The following is a 23,888-nucleotide window of genomic DNA, read 5'->3' on the forward strand; positions in this document are numbered from 1 at the left end:
TCTCCCGCTGTCCCGCAGTGATAATGGGGGTGGAGCGAAAGTGGTTTTCAAATGCTGATTGGATAATTTGTATGTCACTCAATGTTGACCTAGCGTATGAGGTAGGCTGCTTTCCGTCAACGCGACGGAGAGGCGGGGCCAGTGCGTGGTGGGAAGGGGCGGGATTCTGCCGCCGCGGCTGCCGCTGGAGCCGGTGTCCGGGCTGGTGATGGGGTTAATTCCCTTCCGTGAGACTCTTCCTTGCAACCAGCCGGCCCCGCCGTCGCCCCGCTGTGCCGCGCTCCCGCCACCTCCTCCTGCTCCTTCTCAGTAACGCGGGTAAGAGATGCTGTCCCCTCCCCCGCGGCGCCCCGGGAATAACGCGCTCGCTCCCCTCCCCCGCCCGCCAACCGGTAGCGCTAACGGAGCGGGAGAGTGAAGCAGCCGGGGAGCTAAGCGCTGAGGAGACGGCGTCCCTCCCCTCTTCTCCGGCCCGCCAGGGGCCGTCGGGTTCTGAGGCGAGCCCTCTAGTCGTCTCCACCGCGCGGTGCCCGCCGCTTCGCTGGGGGCCATGTGCAGCGCCAACCCCTTGAGGCCTAGCGGGGGAGCTGGGGACAGGTTCCCCGAGCGTCCCTGCTGCAGCTGCTGCTCTTGCGAGCCCTGGAGATCCGGGGAGGACGGAGGGGAAAAGCAGCCATAGTCAGGCCAGGCTGGAGCAGGGACCGTTCGCGGAACTGTTCTCCGGGGCCTGGACCAGATGCCCGGGGCTGATAGCCCCGCTCCGGGGAATTGTCACACACACCAAAAGGGAAACAGCACGTCGTGCCCGTACTGCCCGTACTGCTAGAAAAAACACAGTGGGGAAATTAGCAAGAAAGTTAAATGACTGTCAGAGCCTTGGTCGCTGATGGACGAACCTACGGGGGACGTTATGATGTAAATCCCCCTCCCCCTCCCCCCTTTCCATCCCTGTATGTTAGAAGTTTTTTTCTTCTTGTGGTTATGTACCAGAGATTGTCACTGTTGTCTGAACTTGCTTTTATAGAGAAACAAAATTGGGTCTGGCTGTTGTGACTTCTGTGAATTGAGTCCTGAGAGAGCAAGTCTCCTAAACTAGTTAGAGGTAAAGAGGTATCTTCCAAAGCAGTACTGCTTACCAAATAATAAGATGCATTTCTGAAGAGGAAAAAATAGAATTTCTAGCATGAATGAATACACACAAACACACATATCCCACCCCTAAGGTTATAGTTTGCCTGGGTCATGTTAAAGAATCTCATCCCATACTCCCCTTTATTTTAGATTTTTTCCCCTGAGACTGGGTCTCTCTGTGTAGCCCTGGCTGTCCTGGTACTCACAATGTAGAAAAGGCTGACCTTGAGCTCACAGAATCCACCTATCTCTGCCTCCCAAGTGCTGGGATCAAAGGTGTGGGCCCCCATCGCCCAGCTAAAGAAACATCTTAAATTTAAATGTCATTGATTCCAAGAGCATTGAGTCATAAAAAGATGAAATCAACCTGGAAGACCCTTCCTTATAATACTTGAATCAGTAGAGTTCATGTAGCTACACATTTAACTGAAGAAATATTCTCAAATTTTACGTCTTTATATTTTAGGGGATTGTCTTATAATTGCATCAGATTTTGATAGTGTGCTATCAAATTCCACTCTACTTTTTCAGCCTAGGAGAATATGACTTTAGTGGACCCTGTAATCTATAATAGGCCTGGCTACAGACCACCCCATTTGTAAGATTTACTTGTTTTAGAGAGAACATTGGTTCTGAATAAACAACCTATGCTTTGACTAATAGACTATTTCTTCAGGGTCACAGAAGTACCTTAGGAATCTGCCATGTTCTCAAAGTAATGCAAGTAGATACAGAAGTAAAATAGATCCATTCACTTGGATTAAGAAGGAATCTGGTTATGTGTTACTGATTTTTTTAATGTAGTACATAGCTTTTGAAGATTAGTTCCCTCAGCTTCTCCATTACGTCCCCATAGCATACATTCCCTAGCATATTTCCCCAAACTTGATAATTAGTTGGTAATTTATGCAGCGATATATTTAGGTCTCATGAATTCTTTGTATGGAAGGCCTGATGAAAATACAGGGGACTACATTCTTTTACTATTTGTGGGACCATTTTATGAGGCTAATCTAACCTAACCTTGGTTAATAATGGGGAGGATAATGCTTAATCTATGGAGCTGTAAATAGACTATGTAAAGCTACTAGGATTGTGTCTCATCACATGTATATATTTGTTACATTAAGTTTTTATCTTTGTTTTTTCATTTTCATATTTAGAAAATGAATTTGCTGTTCATATGCACAGAGTATTGTTGCAGTCTCAAAAATCTCTTCTACTGTTGAGTGTTAATGTACACAGTGGCTTAAAACAATATCTCATAGCCATTTTTTTGTTTTTTTGTTTTATTACACTTACTGGGGTACGGGGCGCAGCACAGAAGTACCATGATACATTTTAGGAGGGTGGAGGACAGTGGTAAGGTTAGGAGAAATCAGTTCTTGTTCTATCCTGTTGGTCTCTGGGATTGAACTCAGGTGGTCTGATTTGAAGGCCAAGTGCCTTTATGCACTAAGCCATCTTGCTAGCCTTTAGCCATTTTTTTTTAAGCAGACAGAATATATGAAATTGGTCATTGGGTATCAAAGAGAATTTTGTCATACACAGTACCTTTTTTCCTTTTGTTTAAAATTTCTGCATTTGGAACATATTTCAAATAGATTACCCATGATAAAAATGTGCTTTGTGTTTTAGTAGTAAACTAGGGTTGTTGCCCTGCTTTACTTTGTTAATATGTTTCAAGGTCTAGTTTACAGTTGCTATTGGACTCATTCTGTTACCAGAGAAAGCAAGTGACTGATACAAAGTTAAGACTGAGAAAGTTATCTTACCAGACTGTTGCTTTGTGCTCTTGAGGTTTGTTGGTTTTACTTTTGCTATTTTTTTTCCTCCATGCTAGGGATTGAACCTTTAGCCTCATACATGCCAGCAAGTATTCCAACATTGAGTTAAATCCTTGCTCTTTAGTTCCTACACCATTGTTTAGCAGTCCTTGGGTATTTTTTTTTCTTTGAAATACCATATATTCCTCCCTGTTCCCAAGTATTTTTGAAGTATAGTTTTCACACATAAAGGTGTCCTTGGAGTTGGTGCAGCCAAGCCAGTTTGCGATTAGCATGCCAACAGTTGTGCTATGAAGTGTTGCTGGTACTATCCAAGATTGACAACAGCTACATGGTCACATGCCACTGAGTTATTGAGCTCTGTGCACTTGGGTGCTTCTCTAAGGGGACTTACCCAGTAATTAAAGAGGTTTTTGTTTGAACTGACGTTTTCAATATCCAGTTATAACAATTTGGGTTACTATTAAGCTGCAATTCTTATAAGCAAGGAAGTGTAGTAAGAGTTGAGTATGCCAAAGACTAATGAAACTATAATATTATGTTCCTGCTTGGAGTAGAAGACTTCCCAATTAACACTTCCCATGACCTGTTGTAAAAATGTCCAGCACTCACATGTCATAGAGGTAGGTGTGTTTCCAAGTGGAAATGAAAATTTCAGATTGCTCTTGTTGCAAACCACAGAACCAGCACTCCATTTCTCACTCTTGCCTATAGAAAGAATAATTTATTTATGGTTTTAGGTAACTAAATTGGCTGGTGATAGAAAAGGAAATGTATTAGTTTTTTCCCATATAATACTAAACTTTAAAAAAAAATTACATTGCCTTGCACTTAATCCTTTGGGCTCACTATAAACTTTATTAGTAATACAAACATGCATCATGCATCAAATAACATAATAAAAATTCTATCAAATTAACTTGGATCCTTATATAAGGGCCTGGTTAAATTAAGTAAAACAAATTGCTTATATCTGGTGTTAACTTACATATGACTATATATAATCTCCACAATGCAGTTTAATTAGTCAGTGATGGACAAGTGAAATAAGATATAAATCATGGCTCAAAGCTAGTTCTCTGCCTGAAATTCCCTGCAGTTTGTTTTATTTCCAGGTTTTGTTCTTTACTGTTGTGCTGCCCACCCATTCTTAGTGTTCACACATACATTAAGGTAAACATTTTCCTTTAGAGTTTTATTGTTCTTTGCTTTGTCAGTTGGTAGGTTGTACCTTTTTGAGGAGTTGGAGGAGGATGTTTCATGGCAGTTTCTCTGTGTAGCCCTTGCTGTCCTGGAACTCTCTTTGTAGACCAAACTGGGCCTCACACTTTAGAGATCCACTTGCCTCTGCCTCCTGAGTGCTAGGTTTAAAAACACGTGCACCATGCTTGGCAGTTTATACCTTTTTAAAAGTTATTTCTTATTATGTATATGGATGTTTTGCCTGCATGTATGTCTCTGCACCTCTTGTATGTCTGGTGCCCTCAGAGCAGAAAAACTGTATAGGATCTTCTGGACCTGCTGTTACAGACGGTTGTGAACTGCCATGTGGGTGCTGGGAATTGAAGATGGGTTCTCTAAAAGAGCACTCAGTGCTCTTAGCTCCTCAGCTGTCTTTCCAGCCCTTGTGATTCTTCTTAATTTTTACCTGTAAACTCACTTCTCAGGCAAGCATTTTTGAGCCTCTTATTCTGTAAATACTAGATCACTTAACATTTTTGGATGGGAGCTCTTTGGGCTTCTCCATTTATGTCATCTATAACTTGCTGTAATTTTCTTCTAAAAGAAATTAAATAAAGAAATTATTTGTTTGTGTTTCTGACTTTTAGAGGTGTAATCTGATGTCTGATGCAAGGAAAGTTCTGCCATTTGACTTACGCCAATTTTAGTTTAGTGACAGATTGAAGCTGACTTTGTAGTTGTGCTGTTAGCTTTACTAACCTCTTCTACATGAAAGGGTTCCATAACTACACGATTGTGTCACCTTGCAATTTGAGGTACAAGTTTAATCAGGTGCAGGTCATTATACTAAGGGATGATCTAGAATATAAAAATAAAATGAAAAGTTCTAACGTGAAATTAAAATTTTCTGCATGTGTACAAGCTTAAATAGTGTTAGACTTTTTTTAAATCTTGAGAAAGGAATTTTCTTATTATGGAATTCCTGTTTAAAATAAGTAATTGGGTTGTTGATTTCTTGAAATAACTCCAATGTCCCTCACTGAGTAATGAAGATTCTTTCAAAAGGTCCATCTGGTTCTCCCCTGTCTAGTTCCATCACTAAACTGTGATGTATCCATACCATCTATGTTTGGAATACTATGCAGCAATAAAGGGGCTCAAGTTATAGCTATAGCAATAGCTTGGGTAGACCTCAAGAAAATATGATAACTTAAAAAGCAAAAATCTTAAGCAGTTACATACCATATGGTTCTGTTTATGTAACATTCTTGAAATGAGAAAAATAGGACGACAATGATGGGAAACAGAAAGCAGAATGATAACCTAGGGGAGGGGTAGGGTGGAGTGGGGGGTGTGATGAGACAACTCTGCATCTTGATTGTGGTGGTTGGTTGTTACATGAACCTATATGTTTAATAAAAGTGTACGTCACTACACACTCTGATAAGTAAAGTAGTAAGTATGTTTTTGTTTTGTTTTTTGATTTGGAGTTGTTTAGAAACAGCGTTTTACTATGTATCCCTTGGCTGGCCTGCTACTCACTCTGTAGACCAGTGAGGCTTTTTGTTTTTGTTTTTGTTTTTGTTGGGTGGGGGGTAGGGAGTATAAGAGAGGGTTTCTCTGTGTAGCCCTAGCTGTCCTGAAACTTTTTTGCTGACCAGGCCGACCTTGAACTCAAACACCCACCTACCTCTGCCTCCCGGAGTACTGGAATTAAAGACCTACATACACATCTACTGCCCAGCTCAGAGTGAGATTTTAAACTAAATAAAAAGCAATGTCTTAGCTTTGAAAGTAAAGGATACATCTGTAATGGCATTAGAGGAAGCTAAATGAATGGAATGATACTTTTTAGATTTTGCTGTCATTGCAAAATTTTATTGTTATGTTAATGCTATCTGAGCATAGAAGAAACTCTGAGGGCAAACAGACCCAAGGTGTTCTGTTTTCATGTTGTATGCATAATAGATGCAATAAAGACCAAGCCATCACATTGTATGTATGACTTGTTTCCCTGCGTGTCAGTTACTTCTTTTTTTTTTCCTGCCTGTCTACCTGTCTCACTCCCTTCCTCCCTTTCTCCTTCCTTCCCTTGTTCCTTGGTTCATTACATTACAGCTTTTGTTTTCCAACTCTTCTTCATACAAACTCAAAAGAATCTATGTGTCAGTCATCAATACTGTTCTTTGGTTGGTTTCTGAAATGTGATTTTATCAAGAGGCTATTCATTAAATAGTAAAATATTTTATTTACCCCTTTTGAGATAGGAACCTGTCATCATTTTTTGTACCCATGTTTATTCAGTTATTTAAAAAATTATCTACTAGACAGGTGGTGGTGGTGGTACCCCTTTAATCCCAGCACTCAGGAAGCTCAGGCAGGCAGATTTCTAAATTTCAAGGCCAAGCCTGGTCTGCACATCTGGTTCAAGGACAGCCAGGGATACACAAAAAAACCTGTCTCCAAAAGAAAAAATTATTTACTTTAAATTTTTATGTGGATATCCTAAGTTTTGGGCTATCCACATAAAAATTTAAAGTAAATAATTTAAAGTAAATAATTTATTTAAAGTAAATAATTTAGCCCAAAACTTAGGATACCCAAGATTTAAGATACAATTTGCTAAACGCATGAAACTCAAGAAGAATGAAGACCAAAGTGTGGACACTGTGCACCTTCTTAGAATTGGGAACAAAACACCCAGGGAAGGAGTTACAGAGACAAAGTTCGTAGCTGTGATGAAAGGATGGACCATTTAGAGACTGCCATATCCAGGGATCCATCCCATAATCAACTTCTAAACGCTGACACCATTGCATACACTAGCAAGATTTTGCTGAAAGGACCCAAATATAGCTGTCTCTTGTGAGACGATGCTGGGGCCTAGCAAACACAGGAGTGGATGTTCACAGTCAGCTATTGGATGTATCACAGGGCTCCCAATGGAGAAGCTAGAGAAAGTACCCAAGGAGCTAAAGGGATCTGCAACCCTATTGTTGGAACAACATGATGTACTAACCAGAACCCCGGAGCTCTTGTCTCTAGCTGCATATGTATCGAAAGATGGCCTAGTCAGCCATCAATGGAAAGAGAGGCCCATTGGACTTGCAAACTTTATATGCCCCAATATAGGGGAATGCCAGGGCCAAAAGAATGGGAATGGGTGGGTAGGGAAGTGGGGGGTGCTATGGGGGACTTTTGGGATAGCATTGGAAACGTAATTGAGGAAAATATGTAATAAAAATATTAAAAAAAAAAAAAAAAAAAAAAAGAAAGATGGCCTATTCGGCCATCACTGGAAAGAGAGGCCCATTGGACTTGCAAACTTTATATGCCCCAATATAGGGGAATGCCAGGGCCAAAAGAATGGGAATGGTGGGTAGGGAAGTGGGGGGCGGTATGGGGGACTTTTGGGATAGCATTGGAAATGTAATTGAGGAAAATATGTAATAAAAATATTAAAAATTAAAAAAAAAATTTTTATGTGGAAAAAAAAACCCAAAAATTTTATGTGAATATGTTGTGTACTTAATATGAATTTATATGCACCAAGTATGTGCAATATTCCGTGGCACCAGGAAAGGACATTGAATCTTGAAGAACTGGAATTACAGGTGGTTGGTTGTAAGCCACCATGTGGGTGCTGGGGACAGAACCTATGTCCTCTGCCAGAGTAAATGGTGCTCTTAACTGCTGAGACATCTCTGTAGCCCCATATCTAGTTTTTGTCTCAACATTTTTTTCAAAAGTTTTGGAGTGGTTGTAGGGGGACTATGAGGGATTCATTGGGGGTCAGGTAGCGGGGAGTTTGTTGAACTGTCTGTGGTTGGAAATTTGTTGACCAAAAATGAGGATGTTAACACACTGTAAGTTTTAAAAGAGTTTGAAAATGCTAAAACTGTTTAAATGTCTTGAAAGAGGGGGTTGTTTGACTGTTCAAGGTCCCCTACCCCATGTGTATTTTATTACCATATCTCTTTTAATCAGTAATAACTTTGTTAAGAATCCAGCTTGAATTTTCATTAGGATTTTATTAAAACATAGGCAAATTTGGGCCGGGCGTGGTGATGCACGCCTTTAATCCCAGCACTCGGGAGACAGAGGCAGGTGGATCTCTGAGTTCAAGGCCAGCCTGGTCTACAAAGTGGCCTGGTCTACAAAGTGACAGGACAGCCAGGGCTACAGAGAAACCCTGTCTCAAAAAACAACAACAACAAAAAAAAAAACATAGGCAAATTTGGATAATACTGCCATCTTAACAATATTAAATAAAGTATATTTACATATTTAAAGATTCACTAGAATGACAAGCTTATATATTTACATAAATACTATATTGTATGAACAATAACTTTAAAACAATGACATTGATTTTGTTTTTTCCTTAATTCTACTCTGGCACTTTCCCTGATAGGATATGTGGTTTTGATTAAACTATAAGTGATATTTGAGTCTACAGAATGTGGCTCAGAGGTAAAGCCCTTGTCTGATATGAGTAAGGCCTCTGACTTTAATCCTGGCAGAATGTGCATCTCAGGAACACATACATAAACACAAACACAGAGGAGCACAGTTTAGTGATGGAACTAGACAGGGGAAAACCAGATGGACCTTTTGAAAGAATCTTCATGACCCCATAGTGGACCTTAGACTAAACTTAGGAGAAGTACTTACCCAATGGAAACCTTCAGACCTGGCTGAAAGAATCTCCTGCTGTTTAGGAGCTAGTGGATAATTTTGAGCAAGTTGCAGTCAGTCTATAAACTTGATAGTGCCAAGACTTGAGTTGAATTCACATAGTTTTCTGTTACACTAGTCTTCTTGGTTTGGCAGAGTTTTGGAGAATTAGTTTGTTTTAAGATTTATTTTTATTTATGTGTTTGTGACTGTTCTCCATATGTGTGAGTTCCTGCAGAGGCCAAAAGAGGGTAGGAGATGCCTGTACCTGGAGTTACAGCAGTTGTCTGTTTGATACTTGATGAGGATGCTGAGAACCAAGTGTGGCTAAAGTAGTAGTTACTCCTAAATGCCAAGCCATCCCTTCAGCCTTGTTTGTTCTTAGACAAGGTTTTTCAGTTGTCATGGATGAACTCAAGTTGGTGTTCTTGTCTCCCCTCCCAACTGTGTCAGTGTGACTAATTTTGTTGTTTGGTTTTGTTTCTTTCCTGGATAGGATTTTTTAGTGTTCTGGCTATTCTAGAATTCTCTCTGTAGAACAGATTGGTCTTGAACTCAGAGATCCTCTTGCCACTGCCTCCTGAGAGCTGGAATTAAAGGTGTGCACCTCTAACACCCTAAGTCATGGGGCTAATTTTATTAATTGTACTCTTAAAAAAGAAGAAAAGAAATGAATAAATAAATAAATAAAAGAAAGGCTGTCCGCCTTTGGCCTCATGGTCTACTGAGACTAATTTTATATATGCACATATATATATACACACACACACACACTATAATGTCAGGAAGAAATTGTTACAATGGTGAGAATGGGAGGAAAGATTGAGAAATAAATAATGGACTTTAGGGTCAAAGTAGCCAGGGAAGAAGTCTCTTGACTTGAGAAAGAGTGACATTAAGTGAGGACCATGAGACAGAAAAATTAATATCATTCTGAGGCCTTATAATGGGAGAAACGGAAGTACCATGGGAAGTATGAAAATATATTTATAGAGTCCAGAAATGCTTCAGATCTTTTCTCTCTGTACATCAAGCCCTGCTTCTCACTTAACCAAAAGATGCCTAAGCTATTTATAGTATTGCCTACATTTAAATAAGTGATATATCTGTTGGTATGAGAAGTTACTCTGACTCTTTCGAGCTTAGTTTAATGGGAAACTGGGTAACTTTCAAAGTCTACTTTCGGTGCTGAAGAGATGGCTCAGCAGTTAAGAGCACTGACTGTTCTTCCAGAGGTCCTGAGTTCGATTCCACCAACCACATGGTGGCTCACAACCATCTGTAATGGGATCTGATGTGCTCTTCTGGTATGTCTGAAGGGAGCTACAGTGTACTTATATACATTTAATAATTTTTTTTAAAAGTCTACTTTTTCTTTTTCCGGAGAGTATGAATGGAAGTAGATAGATATAGATATATAAATATATAGATATATGTGTGTGTGTGTGTGTATACCCCTTTAGAACAGGAATGTGCAGATTGTATATAGAAATCAGGCAAATAATCAGTCTTGTACTATTCTCATGACAAAAACACATCCCTGAGGAACCTTTTCTTTTTTCCTTTTTTAAAAATTATTTTTGGATATTTATTTCATTTACATTTCCAATGCTATCCCAGAAGTCTCCCACACCCACTCCCCCACCCACCCACTCCCACCTCTTGGCCCTGTGCTGAGGCATATAAAGTCTGCACGACCAATGGGCCTCTCTTTCCACTGATGGCCGACCAGGCCATCTTCTGATACATATGCAGCTAGAGACACGAGCTCCGGGGGGTACTGGTTAGTTCATATTGTTCCACCTATAGGGTTGCAGATCCCCCCAGCTCCTTGGGTACTTCCTCCAGCTCCTCCATTGGGGGCACTGTGATCCATCCAATAGCTGACTGTGAGCATCCACTTCTTTTTTTTTTTTTTTTTTTTTTTGGTTTTTCGAGACAGGGTTTCTCAGTGTCGCCCTGGTTGTCCTGGAACTCACTTTGTAGACCAGGCTGGCCTCGAACTCAGAAATCCGCCTGCCTCTGCCTCCCGAGTGCTGGGATTAAAGGCGTGCGCCACCACGCCCGGCGAGCATCCACCTCTGTGTTTGCTAGGCCCCAGCATAGTCTCACATGAGACAGCTATATCAGAGTCCTTTCAGCAAAATCTTGCTAGTGTATGCAATGGTGTCAGCATTTGGAGGCTGATTATGGGATGGATCTCCGGGTATGGCAGCCTCTAGATGGTCCATCCTTTCGTTTCAGCTCCAAACTCTTATCTCTGTAGCTCCTTCCATGGGTGCCTTGCTCCCAATTCCAAGAAGAGGCAAAGTATCCACATCTTAGTCTTTGTTCTTCCCGAGCTTCATGTGTTTCACAAATTGTATCTTATATCTTGGGTATTCTAAGTTTCTGGGCTAATATCCACTTATCAGTGAGTACATATCATGTGAGTTCTTTTGTGATTGAGTTACCTCACTCAGGATGATGCCCTCCAGGTCTATCCATTTGCCTAGGAATTTCATAAATTCATTCTTTTAAATAGCTGAGTAGTACTCCATTGTATAAATGTACCACATTTTCTGTATCCATTCCTCTGTTGAGGGGCATCTGGGTTCTTTCCAGCTTCTGGCTATTATAAATGAGGCTGCTATGAACATAGTGGAGCATGTGTCCTTCTTACTAGTTGGAATGTCTTCTGGATATATGCCTAGGAGAGGTATTGCGGGATCCTCCAGTAGTACTATGTCCAATTTTCTGAGAAACCGCCAGACTGATTTCCAGAGTGGTTGTACAAGCTTGCAATCCCACCAACAATGGAGGAGTGTTCCTCTTTCTCCACATCCTCGCCAGCATCTGTTGTCACCTGAATTTTTGATCTTAGCCATTCTGACTGGTGTGAGGTGGAATCTCAGGGTTGTTTTGATTTGCATTTCCCTGATGATTAAGGATGCTGAACATTTTTTCAGGTTCTTCTCAGCCATTCGGTATTCCCTGAGGAACCTTTTATCTTTACCTTTTTATTTCTTTCAATTATCCTGCACCCCTCCCCTTTTGTCCTGTGTGTGTCTGTCTCTGTCTCTCTGTCAGTCTGTCTCTGTGTTTCAGTACACATGCATGTGTACTAGGGTATATTGCTAGAGATGGAACTCATTTTGAAATCCAGTCTAAGCATACCTATACCACTGAAGTGCTTACTTTTTAATGTTGGAAGGGAAATGAATAAGCAGAGGGCAAGACTCCAACTGGTCCAGAAACTAATGAGGCATCAGAAAAGTGCACTATTGTCATTGTGACCTGCTCCTCTCCACAAGATACTACTAGAGAATAGAACTTAGGTGTGAATAGGGTGGGGGACTTCACTTGCTTCATTGGCTCTAAGGCTCTCATTGACCTTGGCCTTAAAAAGAAAAAGTTTTAGAGGAGTTAAACATAAATATCCTTCAGAGTTAGCTCCTGTTTATACTTCCACAGGCTGTTCACCCTTCTTAACCTTACCTAGTAGTGTGTGGTATTTACTTCATGGCTTTCTTGCAATGTGACATGGGTGTGTACATATGCACATAACTATGGTTCACACAGAAATAAGAAGAGTGGGTGCTTTCCTTTAACCTTTATGGTAGGTCATGGGAATCACATGTAGGTTGTCAGGCCTGCTGAGCTGTTTCATTGGCCCCTATAAAGCTCTCCATTTACCTTACCACTGACGTGGTCAAATAAGTGGCAGTTAAGAGAATTGACTGAAAAGTTAAGTGAACTTCTGTATGCCACTACATTAAGCACCCAACACTTTAATTTTAGAAAGGTATTTCCAGACTTTTCTAATGTAAATTTTTTTTCCTGGTTTATAGGCATCTTGTGAAAATTCGTGCAAAATGATAATATTAAGAGATAATTGATATTTTTTTAAAAGTTCACAGAATTGGCTACAAAGCAAATTGTTTCTGTCATTAAAGATGTACCTCTGCTCATGACTTGATGTGGGTCCTTTGGATGTCAGATTGTCAACATTATTAAATCTGCAGCTTTCACTTCTCTTTCCTTTCCCTTTACTTTTCTCATCTGCTGCTTTGTGTCAGTTTTGGATAGATTTGCTTAAAGGACAGAATAGGTAGAACCATTGAAAAGGGGGAATAAAGAACTCAGCAGGTGCTTTTGTTTTGTTTTATTAAATTAAATACATGCAACTCAGAGGAGTACATGGGACTTACAGTGAAATTTAAATAACTGTTAGTTGGACTTGTTTTACTACTCTGTCACAATTTGAATGTCACTTAAGAGTTTTCCTTGTGCTGGGCGTGGTGGCGCCCGCCTTTAATCCCAGCACTCGGGAGGCAGAGGCAGGCGGATTTCTGAGTTTGAGGCCAGCCTAGTCTACAGAGTGAGTTTCAGGACAGCAACCAGGGCTATATAGAGAAACCCTATCTCGAAAACAAACAAACAAAAAAGAGTTTTCCTTGTTTCCTAACTCTTCATTTGGTGTTTTCTCTGGAGTTCTCAGTTACTGGCAGGAGAGACAGTCTAAGACCCTTATTTAGTTCCAAAGCATCTGTACACTGATTTTTTTTTCCCTTGTCATGTAGTCTTATGAAGTTAACTTATAACTTAGGTATGAGGTAAGATTAACAGGAATAACTAACAAGAAAACAGAAAAGTTACTATGTTCTGTAATAAAAGGATAATGTGGTCTTTCTGTCCGAATGCCTTACTTTGCTCATTTGGTTGTGATGAGACAGGAATGTGAGTGACAAAGTGTTATGATTGGGCCATTTGAACACAGATAGTACAATACCTAAGTAAATAGTCTTGATAGCTGAGATGGCTTCTGAGTGACTCAGGAGCCAGCAACCAGTTGTATTTACAGTATAACTGTACTAATCAAAGGGATGGTGCACACCTGCCAGGGTACTGGGTGTGACAGTCTTAAGGTTTCATTGTGCCATTTAGAATGCCATGTACTTCAAAACTCATGAATTGTCAATTTTGTGAATTTTCCACATAATATTTTTAGACCACTGTCTACCATGACTGCTAAAACCATAGAAGACAAAATTGCCAGTAACAGAGGACTGCTGTGTTTACCTGAAGTGAACACAACAGCGAACTTAAAATGCAGGCCTTCAATCTCCCAGGCCAACTAGCATCATTTTTACCAAGTATAAATCATTTTAGGAATTACTCTGTGCTTTTCTTTACCCCAGAATTAGTGAAGGCAAAGTTGCTAGTGAGTATTTTAAAATCAGTTAAACCTTGGGGTTTTTATGGTTTGTTTGGTTGTTGTTGTTGTTTTATAATTTTTTATTTATATGGGTGGGGTTACTTCCTGCAGTGCATGCATGGAAATCGGAGACAACGTTGAGGAGTTGTTTCTCATTTTCCATCACATGGGCCTTAGGGATAAAATTCCGGTTAACAGGCTTGGTAGTGAGCACCTTTATCTGCTTAGCTTTATCACTAACCCAAACTTTGTTTTATTCTTCCTGACATTTTAACACTGCTCATACAGTAAATGTTAATATTCTTCAGAACTGCTCCTAGTGCCTCACATGTCTATTACTCACATTACTTAAGGTCAAGAAAAACACACTAGTGAGTGAGTAACTGGCATATCATCTAAACTTTAAATCTAGGTGATTTACTCACTTTGGTTTTTAAGAGTAAATTTGGCCTGGCAGTGGTGATACATGCCTTTGATCCCAGCACTTGGGAGGCAGAGGCAGGTGGATTTCTGTGAGTTTGGGGCCAGCCTGGTCTGTGAGTTTCAGGGCATCAAGGGAGGTTACATAGAGAAACCCTGCCTTCAAAAAACCAAACTAAATAAATAATAAATATGTGTGTTGCAGAAGTAGGTAAGTTAAAAGGCTATCTGCTACAGGAATGCCAGTAGCAAGCCAGGACAAAGAAAGAAATGCAAGTGTGAAAAGCACAAATCACACTCCAAAAGCACCGCTATTAATGTCACTTAGCATAGGAGTAGATTGTCCATGTACCCATTTTAAAAACTCACCAGGTTTAATATATTACAATTTGGTTTCTGTTATTGTTGCTGTTGTCTGGTTTCTGTTGTTGTTGTTGTTGTTGTTATTGTTAATGGTGGCTTGTTTTGAAAAAGGGGAAAGGACCAGCTTCAAAATCCACTCTTCTTTGATATGATAACTAATTAGGATGTGGATATTTTGGGGTAGGCATTAAATCATTATTTTTCATGTGAACAGAGCTTATTGACACTTAGCCAAGTCATATGTAATTATGATTTTACCTGTTACACTGTGAGGCTTGAGGGAACATCTTTACTCATTGAGTTCAAGGAAATGTTTCTTTCTGATTCTTTTGCTTTTTAAAATTTGAGTGGCATGTCAAAGATAATTGCTAACCTGATTTGAACATGAGTTTTATTATAGATTTTCAGTCAGTATTACACTGAAGATAAATGTTTATTTTGTAAGAAAATGACAGCTCATTTGTTAGTGTTAGTTTTAACAACTAGATTATAACCCAGGTAGTGGTGGTGTGTACTTTAGTCCCCATATTCTAGAGACAGAAGCAGGTAAATCTAAGTGAATTCCAGGATAGCCAGGGCTACACAGAAACCCTGTCTTGAAAACCAAACAGAAACAACAAAACTAGATTATAAATGAACCAGAGCTGTTCAGTTCTTGTAATTGCAAAATAGCAAACTTAGCATAGTTTGTCTATGCTATATCTGAGAAATAATTTCAGGCTGTTAATTAAAGAGGTTTTATTTGTATGCATTTACAGATCCCAATAGAAAGTTTTCAGCATTGTGAGACTAAGAAAACATGACCAGGAATGTGTCATGTATCTGAAATCCCAGCACTCTAACCCCATCACCTGAGATGGGCAACACTTCACAGAGCAGGGGGAGGTGAAAACGCATACATGAAAACTGTACTCTGCAACCATTATGAAAGCATACCTGTATTCCTTTTAAGTAAATGATTTGATCTAATGCAAAATCTTCAAACTGTAAGTCAACCAATCATAACTTGAAGAGAGTGAGAGAGTAAGTCTGGTTACTGATGCTTAGTACTTTATCAAGCCCAAAATGCTGGATTTAGTTAGTATGGTTTTGAAGGATGTTGGAAGAGATTGAGACACTTCAGTAAACCAGATCAACCGGGCCTGGACATGTGCCTATCAGGTGGCTGAAGTCAGAGGGTTCCAAGTTGGAAACCAGTCTGGGGCTATATAGCAAGAGCCTGTCTAAACAGAGAGCTAAAACAAAAACAGTATCAAAAATCACCAGTAATGACTATTAAAGTAACTAATAAGGACTTTTAGAAATAAAAATAAGGAGTTTCTTAAAAGTTGTAAACTAGGCTATGCTGTTTAAAATGAAGTTAAGTTTTGAGAAGTAAGACTTTTTTGATATTTTGATTTTACTTATTTTTTGGTAATGCTGGATAGCATACCCAGGGCCATTTGTATGGTGGGCAAGCACTCTACCACTGTGGTAGGTCACCAGCATTGGTTTTTGAGATGAGATTCCATTCTGTTGCCCAGGTTGATCTGAACTTCTGAATACAAACAATTCTTGTTCCTCTGCTTCCAAGTAACTCAACATGCTGTTGTACCTGGCTGAAGAGAACATTTTAATACCTAGTATATTGTAACCAATATTTCACATCCCTTCCATGACTTAGCTTATGAATAACTTTTCTTGGTTATCTAGATGATTTATGTCTTTGAAAGTCTTTGTGAACTAAAGTACATTCAAACTGGAAGAAACTCAATTAGATTTCATTATGAAATGAAGTACAGTATTTGATTCCCTTTTCATGAAGTATGTTCTCTATGAAACAGGAAGATTGATTGAAATTTCAAGGCCAAGTTAGGCCCTATAGGAGGACCAAGCCAGTCAGGGGTACATAGCAACTTAAGAGTTTGTGTATGATCTAACATACAAATAATTATAAAATTGGCCACTGTAAATTTTCTTGTTTGAAACAGCTTTAGGGGCCAATTCATATATCATAAGAGTTATGAATTTGAACTATACAGCTCCCTGGATTGAGTATATTCACAAGTTATAGCCATAATCCAACTCTAGACTCTCTCTTTATTGTTCCAAATAGAAATCCTATGTCTAACAGAGGTCGTTCTCACACACACCCTCCCGCATTTTAGCGTAAAAGCAGGAATCTTTGTCTCATATTTGTCTGATCTAGTCATTGTGTATATATGGCATTGTGCAGTATGTGTGGATCTTTCACTTGGTGTGTTTTTAAATGTCAAGGTTCACCCATGTTACAGCATAGACCAATGCTATGTTCTTGTTTATTCTGCTGAAAAGTGTCATTGTGATATTTGTATCACATTTCTTTTAAGATGTTTGGTGGTTTTGTTTTTTATTTTGGGTTATTATTAAGTCAGTGCTGTAAGACATTCTTGTGTGAATTCTTCATGTAGGTACATTTTCATTTCTCTTGGGTGTGTATCTGGACATATAGCATCATTGGGTTCTGTTTAAAGAACTGCCAGACAGTATTCCAGAGCAGTTCCACCATTCCACATTCTCATCAGCAGTATGTTACAGTTTCAACTCTCCATCCCAGATACTTCCCCATTACTTGTTATTAAGTCTTTTTAAAAATATATAATATGCATGCTAATAGATGTATAATGGTATCTTCTTATTTTGCTTCATATTTGTCTATGGACTAAAGATGTCCAGAAGCTTTGTATATGCTTATTGGGCAGTATTGATTTTGTGTAGACTTTAATCCATTAATATCTAGATGTTATCTATCTTATCCATCCCTCAGTTACTTGGGATTTTGAATGTGCATTCCATGTAAAATTTACTGTATGGATGTGAACACATTAAAGGTCTACTTCTAAAGGCCAAATCAAACAATTGGATAGGTTTTTTTGGTTTGTTTTTTTTTTTTTTTTTTAACACTAAAAAAGGTCTGCTGGGTGGTACTGCAGTGATGCACACCTTTAATTCCAGCATTTGGAAGGCAGAGGCAGGTAGATCTCTGAGTTTGAAGCTAGCCTGGTCTACAGCAAGTTCCAGGACAGCCGGGGCTACACAGAGAAACCTTATCTCAAAAAACAAAACAACAACAAAAAAATCTATATGTATCTGTATATGTACCACCACATATGTGTGGAAGGTCAGAATGATTCTCTTCTTCCATTGCGTGGACCCTGCAGATTGAACTAAACTCAGCAGGCTTAGTAGCTTAGCCTTTACCTGCTGAGTTATCTGACTAGCTTTAAGTTAGCTTTTAACTTAGTATTTCTCACACCTGAAAAACTAAGCAGAAACTAGTTTAAGAAAATTTCAGTTTATGCTTGTTTTCCTACCATAAACTATAAGTTTATCTTCTTTTACTCTCAACTATATCTTTATTTGGATAATAAAACTTCTCATCAATCTTCTTGTTTTAAATATACTTTAGTTAAATGTAAGTATTTAGCTACCTAATGCCTTGCTCTATACATTATCCTGCTTCAGTAGAATGGTGAGTTCCATCCATCTCCAAGTGATTGTAGAAAAGCTGAGGTTCTGTTTCTTAATAGCCGTGCATGACATAAAATATAGTGGTTGCAGGTTGGAGCCATGTAAGAAGGCATGAGCAAAGCTCAGCTCAACAATATTTTCCTTCAAGTGTAGCAGATGTACCTCATATATATAAGCAAGAGATAAGAATTATTGGGGAACTAGAGATAGATAGAAAATAGATGCAGTTTTTTTATTTTAGAGCCATCAGAGAATGGTATCACTTTTTTTTTTTTTAATGTGGAAGTCAGTAAAGTTTTCTAATACTTAGATATAGGTCATTTGTAAGGCCTTTTTGGTTTTTCAGGGCAGTGTTTCTCTGTGTAGCCTTGGCTGTCCTGGAACTTGCTCTGTAGACCAGGGGTGCCTCAGACTCACAGGAGACTTGCCTCTGCCTCCTGAATGCCGGGAATGCTGGGATTAAAGTCATGCCTCTACCTTCTTGATAAGCCCAACACTGTTTTGTTTTGTTTTGTTTTGTTTAATGTATGGGTGCTCTGTTTGCATGTACAACTGCATGCTAATAGAAAGCATCAGATCCCTTTATAGATGGTTGTGAGCCACCATGTGGTTGCTGATAATTGAACTTAGAACCTCTGGGAGAACAGTCAGTGCTCTTAACCACTGAGCCATCACATCAGCCCTCAGGCCCAACATTTTTAAAGATAGTTGTACTTGCTTAAGAGGTATCTGATGCCTAACTGAGTTTTTAGTTATATTTATTTTTATCTTTGTCTTGCAATTATATAACTATTGTTGAGAGTATGAATGCACTGGAGTCATAGATATGCTGATGGTGTGGAAAGATTGTTTTGAACCATTTACACTTTCTTATGTGAGATTTCTTTTTAGAAATAATGCCACATACTTAAACAGTTATCTGAACTCACCGTTGTTACTGGTTTGTGATTATGCATTGGCTAGAAATTTGAGACAGTTCTCTAGGCCATAACACTAACAACACATACACTGTCTTCAGTGCAATTACTTACATAGAATATTTTATCCAAAACCTCTTTAAATCAGTGGAAAATCTGTTACCAACTTTTAAGGTGTGATTAACATACAACAAACTATATGCATCTAAAATATATACTTCAAAAATACTTTTTAATATATAGTTTATTATTATTTTATGTGCATTGGTGTTTTACCTGCATGTATGTTTGTGTGAGTGTGTCAGAAGCCCTGAAACTGGGATATACAGACACATGTGAGGTGCTATTTTTATATGTATGGGTGTTTTACCTAAACATATATCTGTGCACCTCATGGTGTTCCTTGGACCCTGAAACTGGAGTTACTAATGGTTCTGAGCTGAATTAAACTCAGGTTCTCTGTAAGAATAAGCTGTACTTTCTTAAGCACTGAGCCATCTTTCTAATTCAAAGCCATCTTTCTAATTGGATAGCTGTTCGTTTGTCTCCTATGCATGTAGGATCTAGATAGAAAAATAAAATATCTCCCCTGCTAATACTGGTTGCCAATTTGGTTAAGACACACCTAATATTAGTAAGTCATACTAACTCATGGTACATTATGGCAAAGAACTTGTCTGCATTTCCTTTGTGTGAAACTAAGTTTAAAGATAACAGACTATTACAGTGAAGAAATTTTAGGGTAGCCCAACATTTAGGCTGCTGTTTGGTTAGTACTAGCTTTTTAAAACCAGATTTATAGTCTGAATTTAGAAACAAAGGCAGTGAAAAACAACTTGGAAAACTTGTAAGATTGTCTAGGAAAAGTTGTAGACAAGGAAAGCTTAGTTTTTAGTGAGCCATTAAAAGAAGCCAAATGCTCAACAATAGAAAAATGTCTCAGAAATTGACCATACCCCACTAATGGCAATCAAGGAAATAAGGGTTTTTTGTTTTGGTTTGGTTTTTTGGTTTTTTGTTTTTGTTTTTGAGACAGGGTTTCTCTGTATAGCCCTGGCTGTCCTGGAACTCACTTTGTAGACCAGGCTGACCTCGAACTCAGAAATCCCCCTGCTTCTGCCTCCTGAGTGCTGGGATTAAAGGCTTGCGCCAAGGGTTTTGTTTTGTTTTGTTTTTAAGAGGAGAGAGTTTCTTCTCTTCTTTTTTTTTTTTTTTTAAAGATTTATTTATTTATTATATGTAAGTACACTGTAGCTGCCTTCAGACACTCCAGAAGAGGGAGTCAGATCTCGTTATGGATGGTTGTGAGCCACCATGTGGTTGCTGGGATTTGAACTCCGGACCTTCGGAAGAGCAGTCGGGTGCTCTTACCCACTGAGCCATCTCACCAGCCCTGCGCCAAGGGTTTTAATTCATTAAAAGACTGCTCTGAGAAGAGAGTTCCGGCTATCTGCTGGCATAATATCACCTGTGAAAATACTTATTGGTGTTCAGCCATACAGGTAGAAGATCTGCTACTCTGGTCTAAGATGTCTTGACTACTACTTGAATTTACAGTAGATATTGGCATCATTCAAACTATACTGGTTTTGTAGGCATACAGGATACAAAGCAATGTGTCATGGAGACCTCCACCTACATCTCAAATGAAGGCTTTGGTAGTGTATTATAAAGTCAAGATTCCTGCAGTCAGACTCTGAGCAGATAGTATAGGAAACTGTGAGGACAAAACCCAAAAATTACAGTAGCGAGCCCAGGAAGCTAAGAAATGCCAGGATGTCAAATGATTACTGAGGAAAACCACACTACATAAGCAGAGCCACCCACACAAAATACCATATTGGCTACAACTAGAAAGCTGTAGGGGCAGTGCTGCCCACAACTTTAGGCACCCACGACTCTGTGCACCCACGACTCTGTGCCTAGGCTGCCAGACAGTGTACTGTTGGATATAATGTTTGTCTTGCTGGACTTTGTTCTTTAGTTCCATTTCTTCTATCTGTACCCTTCTTCCTTTTTGAAGTAGTTATATTTACTGTTCTATTTTTATCTTGGGAGTATATAATTTATTTTGTAATTTCATACAGACTCACAGCTAACAATTGTCTGAGTCTCAGAAGAGGCCTGGGCCTTTTGTGGGTTGCTGGAACTGTTAAGACTCTAGGGACTCCTGGAACTAGATTGAGTACATTTTACATTATGAGATGGAGGTGAGCCTTTGTGAAACAGGTGCAGAATGCTGTGGCTTGAATATGAAATGCCCATATATGGTTGGTTTGGTTGCCAGCTGGTTGGTTGTGTTGAACCCTGAGGGCTCTTTCCTAAAAGGGAATTGATGTTACAATTAACTTATAATATGATGACATTATTAGGAGATGATAAAAGTAGCAGATAGCACTTGGAGGAAGTTGATCACTGGAAGTGTGTGCTGGGAATATGTATCTTTTCTCTGCTTGTTCATTTCTGTTTCCCAGTTGCCATGAAGTAAGAACTTTGCCAGACAGTGGTCTTTTTCCATCATATTCTACCTCAGCACAGGTTCAAAAATAGAACCTGCTGACCACAAGCTGAAACCCCTGAAACCCTGAGCCAAAATAGATCTTTCTTCCTTCAAGTTGTTTTTCTTAGCTGTTTGTTATAGTGATGGAAAGTCTGACTAACACACGTTAATCTGAGAAAAAAGTGGCACAGATTGTCCACAGAATATTTTATATTCTCTTATTTTCTTTTAAAAAAGATTTATTTATTTTTATGTGTTTAAGTACACTGTTGCTGTCTACATACACACCAGGAGGCATCAGATCACATTACAGATGGTTGTGAGCCACCTCATGGTTGCTGGGAATTGAACTCAGGTTCTCTGGAAGAGTAGTCAGTGCTCTTAACCGCTGAGTCATCTCTCCAGCCCTATTCACTTATTTTCAAGATTTGTGCATTTTGTGGAGAAAATATTCTTCTACCTAAATTCTGTGCTTGTGCCTTTTAATGCATACATCTTTAAATGAGAAACTGTGAGCAAATATAAGCATGCCATATTGATCTCATGAAATAGTAAATGCTCAGAGCAAAGGATTTTGCTAGACTGGAGAATTAAAGAATGTTGTGAGGAGGACAGTAGCTTATGAAACAGAAAGACTAGTAGAAGAAACAGTGCTTTGGAGTCAGCGCCTAGAGAAGAGATGTGACTCATCTCTAGGTTATGGCCTGAAAGGGATCTAGGTAACAGTCACAGGCCATGGTGAGTTCTGACACTAGCAAGGTCTCTGGGTTTATAGCTTTGCTACCTGCAGTGGGCCACATCAGAAGTATGCTCCACATATATGTTTGTACTGAAGCTGGCTTTTTGTTCTGGAACATGTGTGGTAGAGCAGCTAAGTTTGATTGAGCTACCACTTTGCAGCTAGGGCTGATTATGGCCATATAGATACTCTACAGGTTAATTGCTGACTTAAGAGCTGCATCTTAACTTGGGAACTTAATAATAGTACCCAGAGATGAGTTCTATCTAGTAATTCTAGTACTCAGACCACTAGTTTGAGACCTGTGACCTAAAACATGGGCCTTGTTTCTTATGGCCTAATGCTTTTAACTGGTTTCCTTAAGAGTGACAGCTTTGTTACACAGAACACAAAAAAACAGTTAAGATCCCCAAGATTGTAGGACTGCTTCTTAGGATTTCTATTGATGTGAAGAGATACCATGATGGGAAGCATGGCTGCATACAGGAGGGAGACATGGTGCTGGAGAAGTAGCTGAGAGTTCTACATCTGTATGAGCAGGCTGTAGGAAGAGAGAGTGGCACTGGACCTGGCTTGAGCATCTGAAACCCCAAGGCATACACCTCCTGATAGTGCTATTCCCTATGAGTCTGTGGGGGCCATTTTTATTCAGACTACCATATACTGATTGATGAAGTCCACACCTTTTTTTCTTATTGACTGGAGTGGTTTTACCTGTCAGTATTAAAAGTTTGTTTCTTGGAAGATCAAACATAAGTGAGTTTCCTGAAGAGATTCTCAAGGTGACTGAGGTAGATCATTAGGGATACTTGAGAAACTCATGTTTCTGCCCAGTTAGAGTTTATTTTTAGTTTACTTGCTGACATTGTACTATTTTAGATTGGGAAAAAGTGGCAATGTAGTTAGTTACTAAGAATACTATACTTGGTCTTAGCCAGAAGTCTGAGAAGTGGTAATTGTTTAAGGATAAGGTATACTAACCTAAAAAAAAAGTTGCTCTGTTAAGCCATACATAAAATTTTCTTAATAAGAATGTTTTCAGATAAGAGATTAGTATCCCTCGTTTTTCTCTTCACACTTGACTGAATTCACTGCCTTGATCGTAACTCATAACTCCCATATGGAGTCACAGTCACCATGTGAATGCTGGAAATTGTACTCAGGTTCTCTGTAAGAGTAGCGGCTTAGTGGCTGCTGAGCCATCTCTGAAGCGCCAGCATCTTTCAGATTGTACCTTCTCTATCTTTCCCTTTGAGATTTCTGATAAGAAAATGTTATGTATGATGGCACTGGGAGGCTGAGACAGGAAGGTTATTTGAGGGTAGTATCAGACATCTAAGAAATTGTATCTTATAAAAAGGAATATGCAGGCTAAGGTTGTTTAGCCTTACACTGGCTGCTCTTACAGAGAACTGGATTCAGTTCATAGTACCTACATGGCAGCTCACACATGTCCATAACTCTAGTTCAGGAGGTCCAACCCTGT

At 39.3% G+C, this 23,888-nt stretch overlaps 1 protein-coding gene across 6 annotated transcripts in view; it reads left to right on the top strand.

Moving 5' to 3' along the window:
• Positions 1-139: 139 nt before the first annotated feature.
• The window catches only part of R3hdm1 (R3H domain containing 1), a 134,685-nt gene continuing 110,936 nt past the window's right edge, over positions 140-23,888 (top strand). For all 6 annotated transcript variants that reach the window (XM_021171515.1, XM_021171767.2, XM_085840795.1 and 3 more), the window contains exon 1: positions 140-318. The gene's annotated coding sequence lies outside the window, so the exon portion shown is untranslated. The remainder of the gene's footprint in view (positions 319-23,888) is intronic.

Source organism: Mus caroli, unplaced genomic scaffold (assembly GCF_978045245.1).
Source record: "Mus caroli unplaced genomic scaffold, Mus_caroli_1 scaffold_1, whole genome shotgun sequence".
In the NCBI taxonomy this organism is placed as follows: domain Eukaryota; kingdom Metazoa; phylum Chordata; class Mammalia; order Rodentia; family Muridae; genus Mus; species Mus caroli.